The following is a 9023-nucleotide window of genomic DNA, read 5'->3' as shown; positions in this document are numbered from 1 at the left end:
GCCACGCTCGACTCTTCATCAGTAAAGCATTCCTTCAAGATTGCCTCTCAATAAATAAAATATATGGTCATTGTTCCGCACGAGGGCCAGAATAAAAAGAAAATGCGCTGTTTTATGTGTTGTGTGTGTGGGCATGTATGTACTCGTGTGTGTGTGTGGTGGGGGGGATGGGAGGGGGAGGGAGGGAGGGACAACACACCATAAGGCAACATAAGACAACATTGTATTCATGCGCGATGAATTTAATATGGTGAGTAGATACAAACAATCAAAATTACTGTCCCTCCCCTCCCCCCCCCCCCCCCCCCCCCCCCCCCCCCCCCCCCCATTGCAAAAAATCCCCACAACGCAAATGTTTCGCTGAATCTTTTTCCAACTCCAAACCCGGCCGGATCAACTTCTCGAGTATATTTCGACTTTCGATCAACTCCTCTGGTATATTTCAACGTGTTTGGTAAATAGTGGGAAGGGCATGCGTTGGGCCGAAATCTTCTTACAATGTTTCTACGGCACGACATTATCTCTCGCTCCTCTAGGAAAGCAATCTGGTTCTCGCCGCGCGCCTGGTAACGTGGAATCTCCCGCTCACATCACTCGGCGGCCGTGCATCACAATGTCGAGCAGTGCACACAAAAGGAGGGTGAGACAACGGCGAGACGCCTCTCTCCGTTCAGGCGGCCCGTTCTTCGTCAGCGGGGAAAGTTGCTGCCAAGTGTGGCGGGGAGTAACTGGTCGGAGCCGGCGGCCGCGAAGGATTTCCCGTTCCGAAGGTTCGACGCGTCAAACAGAAGCCCCCCCAACAATGGATGACTTCACCGGGGACTCTCCCGCGCACGTCCCAATTATCCCGGTTCGACAGAATAATGGCCGGCTCTCCGACGGAAGCAGCGCGTCGACCCAATTGGGCCTCGGGCTGCGCGTCACGACTCGCGCCTCCGGACTCTTCGCCGCAATATACGCGCTTTCTCCCCGCCAACCTCGCTCGTCGCGTTGCCGCACCGGACAGGAATCCGCCACGCTGGCGGCGTTGGCAGGCTGTCCGGCCAACGGTCTACTTCAATACGCATGCGTCAGCCATCAGCGGTTAATAACATCGAACGATTTCTTTATACTCCGCTTCACTTCAAGGGCGAGCGCCGCCAACGTTATGATCCGCCAATCAAGCGGCGTCGAAGGTGCATCGTCACGGGTCCTCGTGGTCTTTGCACGTTTGCCATCACCGATTAAACCAAATTATGCTCCGTGAATGAGCGGCGATCCTGCGCTTTTTATGCGTACGATTGCGTTAGCATAGCTTCCTCAAAGCTCACAAAGCCTGGCAGTTCGACGACAGAGCCATAGAGTTCCCGGTCGCAGATTTGGAGCGCGACGGTCTGCTAGCACAGTGCATCAAAGAGCCATTTCTCGGGGAACCTAGACGTCAGTGCACAGCTTCTGCAGCGGCGAGGACCCGCAAAAAGCTTGTCCGCTTAGGAGAACTGTGTTTGGGAGTCTCGCCGCAGCGGGGCGCCAGTCACGTGGCTCTCCTCTGATCCGTTGTGTGCCGCTCCACCTTTTCCATTTCGGCGGCCGCTTCTTGTGGTGATCTGCCAGGCTTTGTCAGTATATACACGAACTCAACTCTCCTACGTCACACCGCGGTGGTGGCGCGCCGGACGCACTTCCGGTCTGGGGCGGTTGCAGAAGTCGCCGCGCCAGACAGGCATTCCTGTGTTCCTTCGGACGAAACGAGACAAAAAACCTGCCTTCTCGTCAAAATGCTGCGACGGGGGCTGTTCCAAGAGAGTCTGGAAAGGTTTGAAGATCAGTTTTCATGCGTTTTTGCCCCCTCCGTTCGTCCAAGAACGTGGATAGTAGCCGTGAAAAGGGCAAACCAGACGCTGTCGAACTACGATTGCGTGTGCGGGCAACACTTTGTGGTCACCAGATGTATTTGCTTTGTTCCAACGTGAACGAGAGAAAACCTCCAAGTTGTCCGGACCACCCACGGGTTCAGTGCGTCTTCAAATTCACACGGCCGGCTGATCGTTCGAACTTTCGTCTGCTCTTTCAAACTTGTCTGCTTTTTGTCGTCTGCTCGTTCAAACAAAAGCGGCCCGTACACCAAACTTTGACCCGGTGATTGCTATAAGAATTAATTGCAGGCCTCAAAAGACTTAAGTAGGCTCGGTGTAAACAATAGATACAAGATGTTGATCATTGTTACCGGTGGCCATCACCGACTTGTTACGCTTGGTCTGTTCCCGCTTCCGATTTTCAGTATCGACGTCGATCATCGCCGCTACCTTTTACACTTTTGCAGCACGAGCGACGTCGCGACCGAAAATAGCTAGAAGAATCTCATCATGGTTTTGGCGTCCATTCTGCGGCGTTCATGCGAATGAATTGCCGCACGTCAAATTACTTACGGAAAGTTTAGCGGCGTAACGAGCCTTGATAATTTCGCTCAGGCGATTAAAGTGGTAAGATATTGCGATGAGGACGTAGAATCGACAATTCCAAAGCGAAAAAGAGTATGCAGACTCACACAGACGCCGACAACGTGACATTCGAATGGTTTGTTGACGTGGGACGCGGTGCTTCTTGCCCGCACTCCATTGCGCATGCGTTCGAACTGTCTTTCAAACTTGGCTGCTTTTTGTTGTCAGCTCGTTCAAACGACAGCGGCCCGTAAACCAAACGTTGACCCGGTAATTGCGATAAGAACTAAGTGCAGGCCTCAAAACACTTTTGAAGGTTGGTTGGGGTAAGTAGGCTAAGTGTAAACAGATACAAGAAGACATGATCATTATTACCAGTGGCCATCACCGACTTGTAATGCCCGATTCTACTTGCGGTTTTCCGTATCGACGTCCACCATCTCAGCTACGGTCCACGCTTTTGCAGTCCGAGTGACGTCGCGACGGAAAATAGCGAGCAGAATCTCATCGTGGGCGTCAGGCTTTAGCACCCATTCTGCGGCGTCCACGTGAAATGAATCGCCGCACGTCACATCATTCCCTCAAAGGTTTGCCTCGTTAGTTTTGCTGAAGCCGCTCAAGTAGTCAGACATTGTTAGGAGGACGTAGAATCAACAATTTCAACTCGAAAAAGAGCACGGGGATTCCCACCGACGCCGACAACAACGCAATTCAATGGTTTGTTTATGGGCGACGGCGGGCTTCTTGCCCACCATCTACCGCGCATGCGCGGCGCCGGTGGCGTCCGCTAGGGGCGCTCCAGTTTGTTTGTAAACCTCGTACTGAGTTGCGGTGAGCGGACGTGTTTCCTGGTTCTCCTCGAGCATCCGAAGCTAAGTGCCAGTTTTTCTTCTTTTCTCTCTCTTTTTTTGAGAGTTGATTGGAAGTGACTATGCGGTAGCAGTATTAGGTTTGAACAGCAGCAGTTAACGTTAGTTTCGCAAAGTAGGCTCTGTTTGAATTTTTGGCGGGAAGGGACGGTTTGTTCCCGGTCTAGACATGGGTCTAGATTTGGGTCGGCATGACAAGGGTGGGGACGAGTTGGTGCAGTGCGAGGGGTGTGGGAGGTGGTGTTACCTGGAGGAGACGGGTTTCGGGAGCCTGGAGGTGGCGGCGGAGGTGAGTTTCGAGTGTCGGCTTTGTGTGAAGCTTCAGCAGGTAACTGGGGAATGGGAGGGTAGAGTTCGGGAGATTGAGGCCCAGCTTAAGGCAGAAGGAGAGAAGCGGGTGGGTCTCGAGGCCCAGGTAGAGGAGCTGACTAGGCAGCTTAATCATGAGAGGGAGCAGCGGGTCGGCCTCGAGAAGCAGGCGGAAGAGCTGGGGGAAGTATGGAAGGCGGGTTTAGAGGAGCGTAAGAGGGAGTGTGACAGTAGGGTAGAGCGCCTGGAAGGGGTAATTCGAGCGAGTGAGAGTAGCGAGGGAAGAAAGGAGGAAGTGTCAGTTCTAGCGGGACGAACCACCAGTCTGCAGGCTGGGGTCCCTGGTGGTCGGGAGTTCGGCCTGTTGGCAGGCGGGCTCGACGACGCTGGAGAGCTGATTGAACCTCAGCTCAATGGCGCCTTCGAGCAGCAGGCGTCGGGCAGTCAGGTGACAGGAGATAAGTCGCAGGACAAAGGCGCGCAGGCACCAGGGGGATCTAGGGTACTGGTAGTGGGGAGCTCTAACGTAGCACGGGTTAGGAGGGGTGTACATAACAGGGTGAAGGGAGACCAGAGGGTAACCGTAGAGGTCCAGCCAGGGAAGTGTATGGTGGATGCTATGACCGCAGCACGTGAGGGGGTGTGGGATAACCGGGAGGGAAGGAACCTAGTAATAGTTCACGCGGGGCTTAATGATGTGCTGAAGGGTAGGAGCCAGAACCTCGGAAAGCAGCTAAACGTGGGAATACGTAAGCTGAGGGACGTGTCTGAGAATGTGCATGTGGTTGTGTGCACCATTCCAGAAGTTCGGGGGCAGTCCGGGTTAACGGAGAGGAGGGTTGTCGAAGCCAACGGAGTAATTAAGGGTATGAGTCGACAGCTTCGGTACGACGTAATGGAAGTAAACAGAGAGGTGTACGAGGCTGGCTCCCGCCCTTTTGCAGATGGCATTCACTACAGTGAGGCCACGGGTTACAGGGTGGGGGATAGGATGGGCCGCACGGTGACTGCTTTTTTGGGGGGACCGAGGGCCCTGGGGGCACTGAAGTAATTGAAAACCCAACGAAGTCAGGAGAGGCACCCAGGGTTAAAAAGAGGAGAAAACGTAAGAACAGGTATAAAAAAACAGCACAATCAGACATTGGATATATTAACATGCAGGGTGGTAGAAATAGGTTAAAATGGGAAGAGGTAGAGGAGCAACTAAGAAAGGAGGATTTAATGGTGTATGGGTTTGTGGAAACACATCTCAGAGACATGGAGCAGCCACCTTGCAACCCTGACTATGTGTGGGAAGAATGCAACAGAATGGAGGGAACGAGGAAGGGAGGTGGAATTGGAGCATTTATTAAGAAGAATATGAACTTTCAAAGGATCAGAAAGGAGTGCGCCGAACATTTGTGGCTGAAAGGAAAAGTCGCTGGGGAAGCAACAGTCCTTGGAGTGGTTTACTTATGGACAGGGACAGGTGCTAAAGAGGAAAACAGAAAAATGATTGATTGCATATCAAGAGACATTAGTGAACTAGGGGAAGGCTCCGAAATAATTATTATGGGAGACATGAATGCCCATATTGAGGGTCTGGATGGGTATACGGACTCAACTGGAAGCATATTACTAGAACTGGTGGAAAAACATGACTTAGTTTTATGTAATACCAGTCAGAAGTGTGACGGGCACATAACTTGGGAAACTGGCAATCTGCATTCAACTATAGATTACGTACTCATGTCACACAAAATATATGGTAAGTTACAAGTAATGAAAATAGATGAAGAAGGTTCCAAAAGTCTTGGTAGTGATCACAAACGTATTAAGCTGAATTTTGCCAGAGAAGTAAATGCTGAAACTAGACAACATAATTCAAAGCAAACTTTCTGCAGCGACAAAGAGTTGGAAATAGTTGTTGAAAGAATAGAGGCAGCAGTTTCAGGGCAACGGCATACAGATTGGACCTATGAGAGCCTAACTAGGCTTTTTGCTCTAGAACTAGACAAAGTTAAGAGTAAACGAAAGGGGAAGCAAGGACATAGACCAAAAAGCTGGTGGGACAAAGAAGTGAAGCAAGCGATACAAAAACGTCAGGAAGCCTCTAGAGAACACAGGTATTCCAAGCGTAGTGGGGAGTCCGAAACGGAAGTAAAAAGAAAATGGGACAATTTTATAACATGTCGCCGAGAGGCATCCAGTTTGATCAATGCGAAAATTCAGAGAAAGGGTGAGGAATGGATGAGTAATGTAAGTAAGAAAGATAGAAACGCTGCCAAGAAGTTTTGGGAGCACTTGAACTCACTCGGTGAAACAACGCAAGCTAGACAGAGGTTCATACTCTCGCATCAGGGAGATCAATTAGAGGGAGATGATGCGATACAATATATAGGAGCAGTGATGGAGGAGAAATTTCGGGAACGGTTACATGTGGAAGATAGGAGAACCGAAGGAAGTAGCAGTCCAGTTTGTGACATCGCGGATTTTGGACAAAGAGAATGGGAAAAGGCGGAACGAAGAGTCCCTAGTGGCACGTCGACAGGCACAGACGGTATCCCTATCAAGCTGGTGAAGAATTTGGGTCCTAAATCTAAGGCAAAACTAAGGGAGGTAGTGAGTACCATGATAACAAAAGGAAATATTCCAGATGAATGGAGGCTTAGTAGGATGAGTATGATATATAAGGGAAAGGGAGATAAGTCTGATATTAGGAATTATCGTCCTATAACCGTGACACCGGTTATTTACAGGTTGGTAATGCAGATTATAAAGAACAGACTGGAGGAATGGGTAGATTGCGAGGGCATACTGGGCGAATTACAGAACGGGTTTCGAAAACAAAGAAGGTTGGAGGACAATTTATTTTCTCTAACACAGTGTATAGAAATAGCGCAAAAAGAAAACAGACAGCTCTGGCTGGCATTTCTGGATATCAAGGGTGCCTATGACAATGTGAACCAAAGAAACCTGTGGGACATAATGGAGAACTTAAACCTAGATGAAGGACTAACAGCACTATTAAGGAACATTTACAAAGATAACAAGGTGATTATAACATGGGAAGGAAAGGCGACAGGGAAAATAGAGATAAGACGAGGCCTTAGGCAGGGGTGCCCGTTATCGCCTTTGCTGTTTATGTTGTATCTGAGAGGATTGGAGGATAGACTAGAGAAGAGTGAGCTTGGGTTCAACCTTTCTTACAGTAAGCTAGGCCAAAAAATTCAGCAATCCTTACCGGGATTGATGTATGCGGATGATATTGTACTAATGGCTAACAACAGGACAGAGTTGCAGGAATTAATGAGCATCTGTGGTAGGGAAGGAGAGGAATTAGGTTTAGAATTCAGTAGCGAAAAATCGGCAGTCATGGTTTTTAACGAGGATGAAGTTGAGAGGCTGAAGATACAGAATATTACAGTTGAGAGAGCTAGTAAATACAAGTATCTAGGAGTATGGATATGTGATGGTGCAGAATATCTCAGAGACCATGAAAAGTATATAATAGGTAAGGGCAACAGAAATGCAGCTGTAATGAAAAATAGAGCACTTTGGAATTACAACAGGTATGAGGTGGTGAGAGAGATTTGGAAAGGGGTCATGGTGCCTGGCTTGACTTTTGGAAACGCAGTGCTATGCATGAAATCCGAAGTGCATGCGAGACTAGAAATAAAACAGCGCGGAGTAGGTAGACTGGCTTTGGGGGCACATTGCAAAACGCCAAACCAGGGAGTACAAGGAGACATGGGATGGGCATCATTTGAGAGCAGGGAAGCGGTGAGCAAGGTAGAATTTGAGGATAGGTTGAGGCAAATGGACGGGGAGCAATGGGCACGAAAGGTTTTCAGCTATTTATACATGAGGAGTGTAGACACAAAGTGGAGACAGCGCACTAGGAAATTAAGAGGAAAGTTTTTGGGCTATAGCGAAGATACGGAAGAGCAAGTCTCAGTTAAGAAGAAAGTTAAGGCCACAGAAAGAGATTGGTGGCTAGAGGGAATGCAGACAAAGACGGCTCTGGAAAGCTATAGATTAAACAAAAGAGTTATTGCCAAAGAAAGCATTTATGACAATTCTAGGGGAAGCTCATTGCTGTTTGAGGCAAGAACGGGTGTTCTGCGAACCAGAACATACAGAGTGAAGTACCAGGAAATTGATACAGTGTGCACTGCTTGTGGAGAGGAGGACGAGACGGCTGAACACTTGATACTCTACTGTAAAGGGCTTCACCCTATGCCTACCGAAGACAACATAGATTTAATAAAGTCATTGGGTTTTAGAGACAGCGAAGGGAGAGTGGATTTCAAATCTGTAGAGATTACCAAGCAAAGATTAAGTGAATGGTGGCAGAAATCGAGAGAAAACTAGGTATTTTCTTATCCACTGATGGCAAGGGGGTTTCATAGCCTCACTTTCTTTGCACTGCGGTGTGAATATAGATTTCACATTTAAATATTCTAAGCTTAAATGGTAAAGCAAAATGGCTAGGTGGCGTAAGCTACCGCCCGATCCAAAGGGCTCAGCCGTATTCATCCATCCATCCATCCAAACATGAGTTGGTGTATAGAAGGCTATGGCTTTAGCCGCTGATGGGAAATTCGCACAGACGACGAGTGCAGTGACGAAGCACTTTTGGGGTAGCCTGATTGCTCCCATTGGAACGTAGTTTCGGCCGCGGTGGCGGGGAGGGGGGGGGGGGGGGCGGCCTTGAGTATAGGCTGAATGCCTAGTAACGTCACGGATGTCATGGTCACGTGCTCGTGGTAGTCACGAGTCAGTCAAAACTACGCTGTACGGTTCTCTGTTGGCGGTACGCTCAAAGAAATATGGAGCCTCTATACGTTCCCGTGAAGCCCTTAGGAAAGTCTATTGTCGCTATCTAAACTCCCGAGACTATACGGCTCGTCTGCCGAACCGAAGAATCAAGCGCCGACGATAAAACGGAGAGTGGAACCGTGCGGTTAAAGTACCTCGCTTAACCCATGCCAATAGGCTTCCTCAGTTTGAGATCCCATTTTTGACTAATCGCGCACTAACATCAAAACATTTCAGCGCGGCCGACCAGACTGCATGCGACAAGTTCCATGTGCAGACCCCACCCAACCCAAAATTTGAATAAGACGGAAGCTTGGGCGAGTTGGTGAGACTTCATATTAGTAGCAACAGCGCGTAATAAAGTAGTAGAAAAGAAGAGGGGGGGGGGGGAGTGTTGAGATACGGGAAAAAGGGGTAAATGTCCATGCGTACTATTATTCACTCTGATAGGGGAAAAGACTCGCATGAACAAAGGGATGAGGGATTATAAGTGTGATAGGGTGTTAAAAAGGAATCACAAGTTCCAAGTTCCATGCGAATTTAGAGGTTTGGAGGGGAGAGGGGAGAGGCGAAGGGGTGAGGGGAGTGGGTGACGGGTGCGATAGGAGTGTGAGGAGAAGACATG

Source organism: Ixodes scapularis, unplaced genomic scaffold (genome assembly GCF_016920785.2).
Source record: "Ixodes scapularis isolate PalLabHiFi unplaced genomic scaffold, ASM1692078v2 PGA_scaffold1__304_contigs__length_218370807, whole genome shotgun sequence".
NCBI classification, from domain to species: domain Eukaryota; kingdom Metazoa; phylum Arthropoda; class Arachnida; order Ixodida; family Ixodidae; genus Ixodes; species Ixodes scapularis.
Note: the sequence above shows the minus strand (reverse complement) of the source record.